The sequence below is a fragment of the Peromyscus leucopus genome, chromosome 1 (assembly GCF_004664715.2).
Source record: "Peromyscus leucopus breed LL Stock chromosome 1, UCI_PerLeu_2.1, whole genome shotgun sequence".
NCBI classification, from domain to species: Eukaryota; Metazoa; Chordata; class Mammalia; order Rodentia; family Cricetidae; genus Peromyscus; species Peromyscus leucopus.
This window is the reverse complement of record NC_051063.1, coordinates 119,103,237-119,119,277: the sequence shown is the minus strand read 5'-3', so window position 1 is coordinate 119,119,277 and position 16,041 is coordinate 119,103,237.

Below are 16,041 nucleotides of genomic sequence, written 5' to 3'. Positions count from 1 at the left end.
CAGGCATAATATCCATATATGAAGAGGTACAGAGAAACTTGGACTTCATATATGAACTTCTATGAAGGCAAACACAAACAAAAAATAAGAAGCTTCACACTCCCTGCTGAAGCCCAGGTATTGCCACCCATATGTCCAAGGGGTTAGAGCCATCCACTGGAGCATGGGAGTCCTATTATTGGCTACATCCTCCAAAAAAGAATGATTTTCCTTTCCCACAAACTATCAACTACCAATCAATCCTCAGAGAGCAGTGGGCATGTAGATTATCTACCCTGTTGCCCTTGGTTACCCATCATAATTACATACTTTTGTAGTGCCAGGAAGTGCAATAGGGACTGCTGAGAGAATGAAAACATCCATGGTCTTATCCATCGCTAGTCCCTCAATTGCTTCAATAGCAATTTTCCAGACAAGCTGGTCCACTAGTACAATACTAGCATGACTGTTATAGGTAACTAACTGATATCTGATAGGATTTGACCTGTGTCCCATAGTAAGGAATATCACTCCTGGTACTGTAATTCTGGTGAAAGGCCTTGGCTAGAGAGGCCATGGGCCCTAGGATAAACTTGCTATTGCTATTTTTCTAAATGCTATCTACATTACTATTTAAAGAATTATAGCAAGAAAAAAAGTGTATATATTCAGGTACATTCTTTCCAAATATTTTCCATATGGTTGGTTAAATTTGTAAACATGAAACATGCAGACACAGAGGACCAACTAATCTTCAGCCCTTTCTATCTCTTTGAAATATATGTATATCTTAAAAAAAACCTAATTACTCCTTTGCCATGTGAGGACCCAGTGATGTTTCCCCTGAGATGTGAGAGCCTTCTTTTTGAAACATGGTCACAAGGGGAAGCCAGCAATCTTACTCCCCACTACCTATAGGAGAGCAAGAACCCAAATCCAAGTCACATCTATCACCTAGCTCAAAGTCACAAAACTGCATCCTGTCATGGTCATGTGAGATGTTTGTTTTGCCTTTGATGGAACCAATTAGCAAATGCAGATGGCCATGCCAATTAACAATGAAACCTGGAACCTGAGATGAACCCTGTGAGACAAATGCAGCACTTTTCTCTTTAGTTACTGGGGACTGTTGATGTTGAGAATACACACAATGAGAAGCATCTGATGGGCTCTCTACAAGACCTGGACTTCTCCCTATCTTTTTTTCTACTTGCTCTGGCTCAATACTTATTCAGCAATGCAACTGTTTTTCTTTTCTATTCCTCTGAGTTGGGGGGCATTTAGTTTTTCAATTGAATTCTCTATGTAGTAACTACTCTCTTTAAGACATAGAATATTCCAGCACCCTGGAATTCTGTACTCCTTTGAAATGAGTACATTTTGAGCTGAGTACTCTCCTCCCCAAGCAATCACTGATACTCTACTGCCATGGGCAAGTTCTATGTTGTAGATATAACCAACCGTCTTATTAAATAAGAACACAGAATGTAAAAGAGAAAGCCAAGAGATCAGAGCTCAGAGCTAAAATCTCACCCTTCCTCCTGTGGTGGTCTTAGTTTCCCGAAAGAGAGCTATTTCCCTGTGTGTAAGTTGTTTCATAGTCATTCTGCCTTCTCATTGGTTGTAAACCCAAACACGTGACTGCCTTGTCACTGTCTGTATTTACAGCCCCCCAGGTCTTAACTTTATTTATTAACATACAATCAAAATCACATTTCAGTACAATTAGAATACCGCCACATTACCCAATGTGAGGTTGAACTGTTGACCTTGTGTACATCCTACTTCACAAATGAGTCTGTCAGACACGCTAAGCCTAGGGGCTGAAGATGATGCCCCAACACTGTGGCAACCTCAGGTGACTGTCCAGGCAGCTAGCTGTTTCAGTCAACTCACAATTTTTTTGGAAGTTGCTTGCATGCACTTCCTGTTTTTATTTTTGTTAGCTAATATTATTCCCTTCTTGGGTCTCTGAGGGAGTTGAAGATTAGTTAGTTATGGTTGAAGATTAGTTAGTTATAGTTGAAAATTAATTAGGATAGAAAGTGCATTAGATACATCTTGGATTTACCAAAATAGGATAGATAATGGAATTATTTTCTCTGATTTGTTAAATACCTGTTTAGGTATTTATTACTTGTATATATTGTATATAGTTATTGTACTTTTGTATATAGTTTTTCTTTTGTTAGTTATAACCTTTTGCTTTTTTTTTCTTTTTATTAAAATAGAAAAGGGGAAATGTGGTGGTATTCTAATTGTACTGAAATGTGATTTTGATTGTATGTTAATAAATAAAGTTGCCCCGGGGGTCAGAGCTATTAGATCCATAGACAGAGTGTGGCGGTGGTGGCGCACACCTTTAACCCCATAGATCTCTGTGTATTCAGGGATATAGCCAGCATTGGAGACACATGCATTTAAGACCTGGGGGCTGTACATACAGACAGTGACGAGGCAGTCACATGTTTGGGTTTACAACAAATGAGAAGGCAGAATGACTATGAAACAACTTACACACAGGGAAATAGCTCTCTTTCGGGAAGCTAAGACCACCACAGGAGGAAGGGTGAGATTTTAGCTCTGAGCTCTGATCTCTTGGCTTTCTCTTTTACATTGGTTCTGCGTTTCTTATTTAATAAGATGGTTGGTTACATCTACACTATGCATTCTGGAATTTCTTATAAATGAGTCACATAGTGCTTACTCTTTTTTAACATGGAATGTTCTTGAGAACCATCTGCTATCACATACCACAGTAGGATGTTTTCTGGAACTTGGGTTATTATGTCACAACAGTTCTTCCATCCATCTATGGACAGCCATCTTTGTTGTTTTCATTAGAGACTAATAAATACAACTGTAATGAACACTCATGTTTTTCCATTTTATTTTCACTTTGGAAAAATAGCAAGAATGTATTTATTATATCATATACGAAGATGAGTTCTTTGTTTGGTTTAGGAATCAGGGTAATTGTAGCCTCATAGAATGAGTTTGGTAATGTTGATTCTGCTTCTATTGTGTGGAACAATTTAAAGAGTATTAACTCTTCTTTGAAGATCTAATAGAATTCTGCACTGAATCCATCTGGTCCTGGGCTTGTTTTTTTTTATTTTTTTGGTTGGGAGAATTTTAATGACTGATTCTATTTCCTTAGGAGTTATTGGAATATCTAAATAGTTTATCTGGTCTTGATTTAACTCAGATATGTGGTACCTACTCAGAAAATTATCCATTTCTTTAAGATTTTACAGTTTTGTGGAGTAGAGGTGTTTGAAGTATGACCTTATGATTCTCTGAATTTCCTCATTGTCTGTTGTTATGTCCCCCTTTTCATTTCTGATTTTGTTAATTTGGATACTCTCTCTGTGTTTGGTTAGTTTGGATAAGGGCATGTCTATGTTGTTGAATTTCTCAAAAAAACAACTCTTTGTTTCATTAATTTTTTGTATTGTTTTCTTTGTTTCTATTTTATTGATTTCACCTCTCAATTTGATAATTTCCTGGCATCTATTCTTCCTGGGAGACTTTGCTTCTTCTTGTTCTAGAGCTTTCAGGTGTGCTGTTAAGTCACTAGTGTGAGATTTCTCCAACTTCTTTATGTGGGCATTTAGTGCTATGAATTTTGCTCTTAGCTTTCATAGTGTCCCATAAGTTTGGGTATGTGGTGTCTTCATTTTTTGTTGATCTCTAGGAAGTCTTTAATTTCTTTCTTTATTTCTTCCTTAACCCATTGGTGATTCAGGTGAGCATTATTCAGTTTCCAGGAGATTGTAGGTTTTCTGTACTTTTTGTTTTGTTGAAATCTAACTTTAAACCATGGTGGTCTGATAGAACACAGGAGGTTATTCCAATTGTTTTGTATCTGTTGAGATTGGCTTTGTGGCCAAGTATGTGGTCGATTTTAGATAATTTTCCATGGGGTGCTAAGTAGAAGGTATATTCTTTTTTGTTAGGATGGAATGCTCTGTAGATATAGATTAAGTCCATTTGTGTCATAACATCAGTTAAGTCCTTTATTTCTCTGTTAAGTTTTGATTTGGGAGATCTGTCCAATGGTGAACCTGGGATGTTGAAGTCTTCTACTATTAATGTGTGGGGTTTTATATATGATTTAAGCTTAGTAACATTTGGTTTACATATGTGGGTGTCCTTGTGTTTGGGGCATAAATGTTCAGTATTGAAACTTCATCTTGGTGGATCTTTTTGTGATAAGTATGTAATGGCCTTGATCTCTTTTGATTGATTTTAGTTTGAAGTCTATTTTGCTGGATAGTAGGATGGCTACACCTGCTTGCTTCTTATATTATTTGAATGGAAAATCTTTTCCCAGCCTTTTATTCTTAGGTAGTGTCTATCTTTGAATTTGAGATGTGTTTCTTGTATGCAGCAGAAAGATGGGCCCTGCTTTTATATCCATTCTGTAAGCCTGTGTCTTTTTATAAGTGAATTTATGTCCAATGATATTGAGGGATATTAATGACCAGTGATTGTTCATTCCTGTTATTTTTTTGGTTGTAGTGCATGTGTACTTCTTTTCTTTGGGGTTTACTGCTGTGGTGTTATCTATTGCCTGTGTTTTTGAGGGTGTATCTCACTTCCTTAATTTGGAATTTTTCTTCTAGTGCTTTCTATAGGGCTGGGTTTGTGGATAAGTATTGTTTAAATCTGGCTTAGTCTTGGAATGTCTTGTTCACTACATCTATAGTGATTGAAATTTTTGCTGGGTATGTTAGTCTAGGCTGGCATCCCTGGTCTCTTAGTGTCTGCATTACATCTGTCTGGGTCCTTCTGGCTTTCAAAGTCTCCATTGAGAATTCGGGGGTTATTCTGAAGTGTTTGCCTTTATAAGTCACTTGGCCTTTTTCCTTTGCTGCTCTTAATATTCTTTCTTTATTCTGTACATTTAGATGTTTAATTATTATGTGTTGAGGGGACTTTTTTGGGGGGTCTAGTCTGTTTGATGTTCTATATGCTTCTTGTATCTTCATAGGAATTTCCTTCTTTCAGTTGGGAAAGTTTTCTTCTATGATCTTGTTGAATATATTTTCTGTGCCTTTGAGTTGGTATTCTTCTCCTTCCTCTTTCCCTATTATTCATAGGTTTGGTCTTTTCATAGTGTCTCTAAATTCTTGGACATTTTGGGTCATGACTTTTTTGGCTTTGGTGTTTTCTTTGACTGATGTATCTATTTCTTCTACCGTATCCTCAACACCAGAGATCCTCTCTTCCATCTCTTGTATACTGTTGCATATACTTGCATCTGAACTTCCCGATCTTTTACTCAGATTTTCTATTTCCAGCATTCCCTCAGTTTGTGTCTTCTTCATTTTTTCCAGTTCCCTTTTCAGGTCTTGGACTGTTTCCCTCATGTGTTTCATTGCTTTTTCATGATTTTCTTTCAGGGATGTATTGTTTTCTTCTACTTTATTTGTCCTTTCCTCTAGTTTTTTATAGTGTTCCTTTCATTTTTTGTTTCTCTGTTCCTCCATTTCATTTTTTGATTTCTTCTTTATAAGCCTCTAGCATCTTCATGATGTTATTCATAAGGTGACTTTCTTCTGCTTTTTCCATATTGTGGTATTCAGGTCTAGCTGTTGGAGGAGGGCTAGGTTCTGTTGATGCTGTATTTCTCTTTATTTTGTTGTATGTACTTCTGCCTGGACATCTGCCCATCTCCTTGTGAATTCATTCTTTGTCTTATCAGTCCTCTTGGTCCAGACAGAACTGATAGATTCAAGAAGCCTCTCTCTGGTCCAGATGGCAGCTCTCTGGTCCTGATAGGAGTTCTAGGCTGGATGGGAGCTGGGGGCTAGTCTCTGAGTCTCAGGAAGTGGCTGGGGTCTTGGGCATATGGGTGTGGAGGCAGGGCATGGAGATTACAATGTCTGCCTGGGGACTTGGAAATGGGGAACCTTCTTGCAGGGCAGGCCTAATGGCCAGAACCTGGGGCCAAGTTGGGTTGGTCTTCCCCAGAATGGCTGGTGCCCAGGGATGAGACCTTGGCACAGGGCTCTCTGAGTATGACCCCAGGCACTCACCTTTTGTCCATATGGGAGTTCCAGGGCTACACCCATGCTTTTTAAGTAGGAACAGGAGAATTAAGTAAACTTGAGTGTTGTATCCTTGTGTTCAACCAACACAAAAGCCAATACATTTGTCTTTTGGATTTGTTATATATGTGATTATATCATTGAATCAATACAGTTTTTATACATTAGTCTATTCAAGTGTGTAATTTTTTTCATTAGTTTCTGGTTTTATAGCCAAATATGTTTATAATTTTAGTGTAACTTTTTAAATATCTGTACTAGTTTTTCACATTCCTAGTGGACAAATCAAATAGAATTATATTTACATGCTGGTCTGCTTCTAAATGAAACTGCTAGTTAATTATTTTGCTATTTCTCTTCACTACAACAGTATTTAATTCCATCCTCTAGGACTCCATATATTATATAAAATATAGTTTCCAAAGTTTCTGTATATCAATGTTGAGTCCACCTCTTACTTAATTAAAAAACTCTCTGTGAATTCCTTTTTATCAATATGAGAAAAATCTTTAATTCAGAGTTCAATATGATGGCATCTAAACTAACCTATGAAATAGAGTAATGACTGGAAATATAAATTACCACGACAGCACTAATCTAACATAGCACAAAATACAAAAATGAGTATTTCTAAAAAATGGTAGAAAATCACTGAATATTTCTTCCTTTGTTAGAGATATTGGGTGGTCCACGTAATATTAGGATTCATAGCATATAATCCTTAAGTAAACTGCAAAGTAGATATAACTTATGAAAAATGCTGAATGTTATGATGAAATAAGTTGCAGCAGTAATGTTTAGTACTCTCCTATAATATCCAGGAGAAAATGTTATGTTTTTGGGTCTAGATTGTTCCAACATTATGTAGTTAAAAAGACAGAGAGTGTACCACATTTTCTTAATCCATTCTTCCATTGAGGGGCATCTAGATTGTTTCCAGATTCTGGCTGTTATGAATAATACTGCTATGAACATAGTTGAGTATGTGTCCCTGTGGTATGATTGAGCATTTCTTGGGAATAAGCCCAAGAGTGGTGTAGCTGTGGTACATATACACAATGGAGTACTACTCAGCAGAGAAAAACAAAGACATCATAAAACTTGCAGGCAAATGGATGGAACTAGAAAATATCATCCTGAGTGTGTAACCCAGACTCAGAAGAACACATATGGTATGTACCCACTCATAAGTGGATACTAGATGTAAAGCAAAGGATAACCATACAACAACCCACAACTCCAAATAAGCTAGCTTAGAAGGAAGACCCAAAGAGGGATGCATGAATCGCCCTGGGAAGGGGAAATAGATGAGATCTCCATAAATAAACAAGATGAGGGGTGAGCAATGGAGGGTAGGTGATAGGGGATGAAACATAAGGGAATGGGATGTTCGAGCTGGGACAGGAATGGCATAGCAAAGCAATGCAAGAGATACAATGATAGAGGGAGATATCATGGGGATAGAGAGAAACCTGGTGCTATGGAAGTTGCCAGGAATCCCCAAGGATGACCCCAGCTTAGACCACTAGAAATAGTGGAGAGAGTGCCTGAACTGAACTGGCTTACCCCAGTCATCAGGCGAATATCCTAACTATAATTATAACAGAGCTTTTCTGCAGTGAATCATGGAAGCAGAAGCAGAGATCCACAGCCAAACACCAGGCTGAGATCCAGGAGTCCAGTCAAAGAGAGAGAAGAGAGATTCTATGAGCAGGATCATGATGGGGAAGCCTGCAAAGACAAATAAACCAAACCAGTGGGAACTCATGAAATTTGGATCAATGGCTGTTGAACCTGCATAACCATGTTGAGACAACTGTGAAGCTTGATATTCTTGTTGGGTCCCCTGGCAGTAGAATCAGAATCCATCCTTGGTTCATGAGCAGGCTGTTTGGAGCACACTACCTAAGATGGGACGTTCGTGCAGCTTTGAGGCTGGGGGAAGGGCTTGGACTTGCCACACCTGGATGTGCCTCCCCATGGGAGGTATGTCTTTATGTTGGGTGGGGTGGAGGTTGGGAGGGAGTGGCTGGGAGTTGGCAGGAAGAGGGAAGAGGGGATCTTTGGTGTGTAAAATGAATGAAAAAATTTCTTAATAAAAAATAACTAAAAAGACAGAGAATGTCATATTTCAAATATTACTGTTACTGATGGTTTCAAACTCATAATGAAATTCATCTTTTCATTTCCCCAAAGGACTAATTGGGAACTATTTAAATATGGGAGAAAATAAACAATCTGTTGATTATTTTTGTGAATTACATTCCTACTCATCATGTTGGAAATTTCATTTTCTGGACAGAGATTACAGTCAAAACAGCAGACAGTCTTTCCCTCTGGAGGGGATTTTCTGTGTTGAGGCTTGCATGGTCTATTGCATATGGAGGATGGACTCTGAGGAAACTCAGATACATTTTAGACACAAAGAGTTTAATGCAAGTTGCAAAAACTGCAGTGATTTATAACACAGGACCAGTGAAAATCCTCCCATTAAACACATGTAGCATGCTATAAATAAAAATTTCATTGGTTTTAAGATAAATATTATGAATTTATGGTGATATACATTGAAACATATACAACAGTGCAGAGAGAGAGAGGGGAGGAAAAGGAAGAGAGAGTGAGGGACAGAGAGAAGCAGGGAGAGAGAGAGAAGAGTGGAAGTAAGACAATAAATGAGTAATTGTCAAAATGTTTTACCCTGATGATGATACATGCTATTTTAAAGTATTTGTGCTACATGTAAATCATTTGAGTTAAGACCAAATTACTTGTCTAAAATGAAATTATACATTTCTTCAGACATGTATAATTGTTGATCATTTGGAAAAGACTACTACCATCCCCCATCAGACCCTGTAACCCAAGCCCCACCTCCCCAAATCCTACCCACCCTCCGAGAATGCAACTGTTCCCTGAGACAGAGACTTCCAGCAGCTGATTGGACTAAGAGGTAAGTCTTTATCCTCAAACCTGAACACTCGAGCCCCTAGGTTTTGGGCCCAGAGGCACAACCCTTTGCACTTATGCCACTACCCATTGCAGTCCCAGTTTCAGGCCAGTTGGCAGGCAGACCTACTGCAGACAGGTCAGACTACTACCATCCCCCACCAGAACTTGTAACCCACAAGCCCCACCCCTCCCAACCCACCCATGTGCCAAGATTACAACTACTCCCTGAGACAGAGCCCACAAGGACCAATTAGATTAAGAGCTTCTCCCTGAGACAAACAGTCCATCAGCACCAACTAGATCAAGAGCTCCCACTGGGCCAAGAGTATCCATCAGACTGAGAGGTCCTCCCTCAGGCACAGACACCTGCTTACACCAAGTGGAGAAAGAGATGGGTAGATGTCAGTGCAAAAATACAGTCAACAACAAAAGAACCCACCATGGCTCCATCATCAGAACCTATATCAGCAAGACCTGAACATCCCAATACAAAAGAAACAGAAGAAATCAACCTTAAAAACGACTTTAAGAAGATGATAGAGATCTTTAAAGAGGAAATAAAAAAATTCCTTAAAGAATTCAAGGAAAAGTCAAACAAAAACTAGGAAGCAATTAATAAAACACTTGAAAAGCAATAAAAAGCAATTAAACAAATGCAGGGAAACAGCTCAATATTTGAAATCTTAAATCAAAATCGAAACAATAAAGAAGACACAAACTGAGGTAATGCTGGAAGTGAAAAATCTGAGTAAACGAACAGGAACCATAGATGCAAGCATAACCAACACAATGCAAGTGATGGAAGAGTGGATCTCTGGTGTTGATGATATGGTAGAGGAAATAGATTCATCGGTCAAAGTAAACACTAAAGCCAACAAGGTCATGGCCCAAGATGTCCAGGGACACCATGAAAAGACCAAACCTAAGAAAAATAAGGATAGAAGAATACCAACTCAAAGGCACAGAAAATATGTTCAACAAAATCATAGAAGAAAACGTTCCCAACCTAAAGAAGGAAATGCCTATGAAGATACAAGAAGGTTACAGAGCACCAAATAAACTGGATACAAAACAAAACAAAACAAAACAAAACAAAACAAAACAAAATCTCTTCTCTCCATGTAATAATCAAACCACTAAACATACAGAATAAAGAAAAAATATTAAGAGCTACAAAGGAAAAAGACCAAGTTACATATAAAGGCAGACCCATAAGAATAACACCTGACTTCTACTTGGAGACTCTAAAAGCCAGAGAGTCCTGGACAGATGTTATGCAGACAATAAGAGACAATGGATGCCAACCCAGAATAATATACCCAGCAAAACTTTCAATCAACATAGATGGAGTAAACAAAATATTCCATGATAATATCAGATTTAAACAATATCTCTCCACAAATCCAGCACTACTGAAAGCACTTGGAGGAAAAATCCAACCTAAGGAAGATAGATACATCCATGAAAACACAGGCAAGAGATAGTCCCACACCAACAAATACCAAAGAAGGGAAACATACAACTTACCACCAAAAATTAACAAGTATTAACAATAACTGGTCATTTATCCATTAATATCAATGGTTTCAATTCACTTATAAAAAGACACAGGCTAACAGAATGGATATGAAAACAAGATCCATCCTTCTGTTGCATACAAGAAACACACCTCAACTTCAGAGACAGACACTGCTTCAGCATAAAAGGCTGGGAAAAGACTTTCCAATCAAATGGGTTTAAGAAGCAAGCTGATGTAGCTATTCTAATATCTAATAAAATAGACTTCAAACTAAAATCAATTGAAAGAGATCGGGAAGGCCATCAAATATTTATCACAGGAAAAATCCAACAAGATGAAGTGTCAGTTCTGAATATTTATGCCCCAAATACAAGGGCACCTACATTTGTAAAAGAAACATTACTGTACAAGCTTAAATCACACGTCAATCCCTATAAACGAGTAGTGGGATACTTCAACACCCCACTCTCACCAATGGCCATGTTTGCCAGATAGAAACTTAACAGAGAAATGAGGGAACTAACAGACATTATGATTCAAATGGACTTAATAGATATCTACAGAATATTCCACCATAACACAAAAGAATATACCTTCTTTACAGCACCCCATAGAATCTTCTCCAAAATCAAACACATGCTTGTTCACAAAGAAAATCTCAACAGATACAAAAAAAGTTGAAATTACTTCCTGTATCTTAGTGGACCACCATGGCTTAAAATTAGATTTCAACAACAACAAAAATTACATTAAGCCTACAGTCTCATGGAAATTGAATAATGCCCAATTGAATCACCAAAGGTTCAAGGAAAAAATAAAGAAAGAAATTAAAGATTTCCTAGGATTCAATGAAAATGAATTTACAACACACCCAAACTTATGGGACACTATGAAAGCAGTGTTAAGAGGAAAACTGATAGCTCTAAATGCACACATAAAAAAGTTGGAGAAATCTCACACTGGTGACTTAACAGCACAACTGAAAGTTCTAGAACAAGAAGAAACAAACCCAGGAGAAATAGATGCCATAAAATAATCAAATCGAGGGCTGAAATCAACAAAATAGAAACAAAGAGAACAATACAAATAATCAATGAAACAAAGAGTTGGTTCTTTGAGAAAATCAACAAGATAGTCAAGCACTTATCCAAACTAACCAAAAGGCAGAGAGAGAGAGCATCCAAATTAACAAAATCGGAAATTAACGGTGGAGATATAACAACAGACAACAACAGAAATCCAGAGAATGATCAGATCATACTTCAGGAAACTGTACTCCACAAAATTGGAAAATTTGAAAGAAATGGATGATTTTCTGGATAGGCACCACACACCAAAGTTAAATCAAGACCAGATAAACAATTTATTTAGACTAATAACCCCTAAGGAAATAGAAACGGTCATTAAAAGTCTCCCAACCAAAAAAAGCCCAGGACCAGGTGGTTTCAGCACAGAATCCTCCCAGATTGTTGAAGAAAAGCTAATACCAATACTCTTCAAATTGTTCCACACAATAGAAACAGAAGAAACCTAACCAAATTCTTTTTATGAGGCTACAGTCGCCCTGATGCCCTAACCACACAAAGATGCAACAAAGAAAGGGAATTATAGACCAGTCTCCCTCATGAACATTGATGCAGAAATACTCAGTAAAATACTGGCTAACCGAATCCAGGAACATATCAAAAAAAATTATCCAAAAGACCGAGTAGGTTTCATCCCAGCGATGCAAGGATGGTTCAATATAAAAATATCAGTAAATGTAATACACCATATAAACAAATTGAAAGAAAAAAATCATATGATCATCTCATTGGATGCTGAAAAAGCCTTTGACAAAATCCAACACCCCTTCATGATAAAGGTTCTAGAAAGGTCAGGAATACAAGGACCATTCCTAAACATAATAAAGGAAATTTACAGCAAGGCAACAATCAACATCAAGTTAAATGGAGAGAAACTCAAAGTGAATCCACGAAACTCAGGAACAAGATAAGGATGTCCACTCTCCCCATACTTATTTAACATAGTACTTGAAGTTCTAGCTAGAGCAATATGACTACAAAAGGAGATCAAGTGGATACAAATTGGAAAGTGAGAAGTCAAAGTTTCACTATTTGCTGATGATGCAGTGATCTCAAAAACTACCAGGGAACTCCTACAGCTGATAAACTCCTTCAGTAAGGTGGCAGGATACAAGATTAACTCAAAAAAGAAAAAAATCAGTAGCCCTCCTATATACAAATGATAATTGGGCTGAGAAAGAAATCAGAGAAACATCACTCTTTACAACAATCACAAATAAAATAAAACACCTTAGGGTAATTCTAACTAAGCAAATGGAAGACCTGTGTGTTAAAAACTTTAAGTCTTTGAAGAATGAAATTGAAGAAGATATCAGAAAATGGAAAGATCTCCCATGCTCATGGATAGGTAGAATTAACATAGTAAAAATGGCAATCTTACCAAAAGAAATCTACAGATTCAATGCAGTCCCCATCAAAATCCCAGCACAATTCTTCACAGACTTGGGAAGAACAATACTTAATTTTACATGAAAAACAAAACAAAACAAAACATAAGAAAGCTAAAAGAATCCTGTATAGTAAAGCAACCTCTGGAGGCATCATGACCCTGACCTCAGACTGTACTATAGAGATATAGTAATAAAAACAGCTTGGTACTCACATTAAAAAGCCACATATGGACCAATGGAATCAAATTGTAGATCTTGACATTAATCCACACACGTATGAACACCTCATTTTTGACAAAGAAGCCAAAACTATACAATAGAAAAAAGAAAGCATCTTCAACAAATGGTGCTGACATAAATGGATGTCAACATGTAGAGCATTTGTTGCCATGCACAAAGCTCAAGTTCAAGTGGATCAAAGACCTCAACATAAATCCAGTTACACTGAACTTGATAGAAGAGAAAGTAGGAAGTAGACTTGAATACAACGGCACAGGAGACCACTTCCTAAATATAACACCAGTACCACAGACACTGATAGCAACAATTAATAAATGAAATCTCCTGAAACTGAGAAGCTTTTGTAGAGCAAATGACAGTCAATAAGACAAACAGCAGTCTACAGAATGGTAAAAGATCTTCACCAACCCGATATCTGACAGAGGGCTGATCTCCAGATTATATAAATATTAAAAAAAAAACTATACATGAAAATACCAAACAACCCAATTAAAAAATGGGCTACAGAGCTAAACAGAGAATTCTCAACAGAAGAATATCAAATGGCTGAAAGACATTTAAAGAATTTCTCAACATCCTTAGCCATCAGGTAAATGCAAATCAAAACTATTCTGAGATACCATCTTACACCTGTCAGAATGACTAAAATCAAAAACACTGAAGATAGCTTACGTTGGAGAGGATGTGGAGCAAGGGAAACACTCCTCCACTGTTGGTGGGAATGCAAACTTGTACAGCAACTCTGGAAATCAGTTTGGCAGTTTCTCAGAAAATTGGGAATCAATCTTCCTCAAGACCCAGCTATACCACTCTTGGATATATACCCAAGGAATGCTCAAACTTACAAAAAGGACACATGCTCAATTATATTCATGTCAGCACTATTTGTAATATCAAGAACTTGGAAACAACCTAGATACCCCTCAACTGAATAGTGGATAAAGGAAATGTGGCACATATACACAATGAATTACTACTCAGCAGTAAAAAAACAATGATATCAAGAATTTTGCAGTCAAATGAATGGTACTAGAAAATATCCCGAGTGAGGTAACCCAGACTCAGAAGGACAATCAGAGTATGTACTCATTCATAAGTGGATACCAGATGTGAGAGAAGGGATGGCCAGACTATAACCCACAGCTCCAGAAATGCTAGCTAACAGGGAAAGATCCTAGGAGAGACACATGGATGACCCAGCAAAGGAGAAGGAGATGAACTCTACATGACTGGACTATGTGTGTGTGTGTGTGGGGGGGGGGTATCAGAGGGCGAGGAGTGGGAAATGAGAACATAGGGAATTGGGTCAAGCTGGAAAGGGACAGAGTGGGAGGGCAGTGAGGGAGATAGCATGATAGATGAGGACATCATGGGAAAAGAAAGAGGCAGGGTGTTGGGGAGGCTTTCAGGAACCCACAAGGATGACCACACCTTGGTCTGCTGGCAGTGGTCCAGAGGGTTCCTGGACTGGTCTACTCTAGCAAATACCCTAACTGTCATCATAGATCCTTTGTCCAGTGACTGATAGAGGCTGATGCAGAGATCCAAGGGAGGTGCCAGGCTGAGTTGCAGGCATCCAATTGATGAGAGAGAGGAGGGAATCTGCTGGCGGGGAACATCAAAACCATGATGGGAAAAAGTGCAGAGATGACTGGCCACACTATTGGAGACCCATGAACTGTAGACTAGTGGCTGTCAAGCCCCCACGAGACTGGACTAGGCCCTCTGGATATGGAAGACGGTTGTTTGGCTCGAACTATTTGGGGAACATCCAAGCAGGGGGATCGAGATCCATCACTGGTGCATGGTCAGGCTTTTGGGAACCCGGAGCCTGTGCTGTGGCACCCTGCACAGCCTTTGTACAGTGTGAAGCAGCTTAGACCTGCCTAGGCTCAGTCTGCCCGGCTCTGCTGACTCCCCATGGGAGACCTTGATTTGGGGCATGTGGGGTGGCTTGGGAGGGAGGGCTGGGAGATGGGAGGAGGGAGTAGGTAGGATCTGTGGGTGTTATGTAGAGTGAGTAGAAAATTACTTAATAAAGAAAAAAGGAAAAAAAAAGAAAAAGTCAGAGAATGGTAGAACATGGTGCATCATCTCCCTTGGCCATTACTAAGGAATTTAAAGAGACTGTGATTTAACTTTGTTTACCCAACAGGCATAGAATTGAAAACTTTGAATTTTTGTTTGAACCATGTGCATCTTTTCTTGATTGATTTTAGAAGTTCATGATCTTTAATACAACTCTAAGGATTTTTTTCTTTCTTGTTGTTTATTATATCATCCCTTCATCATTTGAGGCATTATTAGTTTCTTTTCTATTTATTTACCTAAGTTATTGCACATACCATATTTTATATATTATATAATCAATAACTTTTGTATAAGGTTTAAATTAAGATTATTCAGAAAGGTATTTGTAGCCAAAGCCTTTTCTCTGTCCCACTTGGAGCCACAGCAGCTTATGAAATAAACACTCAGACACTTAATATTAATTGCGAACTGGACTATGGCTCAAGCTTATTATTAGCTAGTTCTTACATCTTAAATTAACCCATTTCTATTAATCTGTATATCGCCATGTGGTCGGTGGCTTACCAGTGCTTTTACATCTTGCTTCTTATGTAGCTTGCTGGCATCTTCCCGACTCTGCCCTTCTCTCCCTGTATCTCTGCTTGGATTTCCTGCCTAGCTATATCCTGCCTTGATATAGGCCAAAACAGCTTCTTTATTGACCAGTGGTAATGAAACACATTCATAGCTTAGAGAAAGACATCCCACAGCAGAGATTTTACTCTATTAGATTTTATAGCTTTAAATTT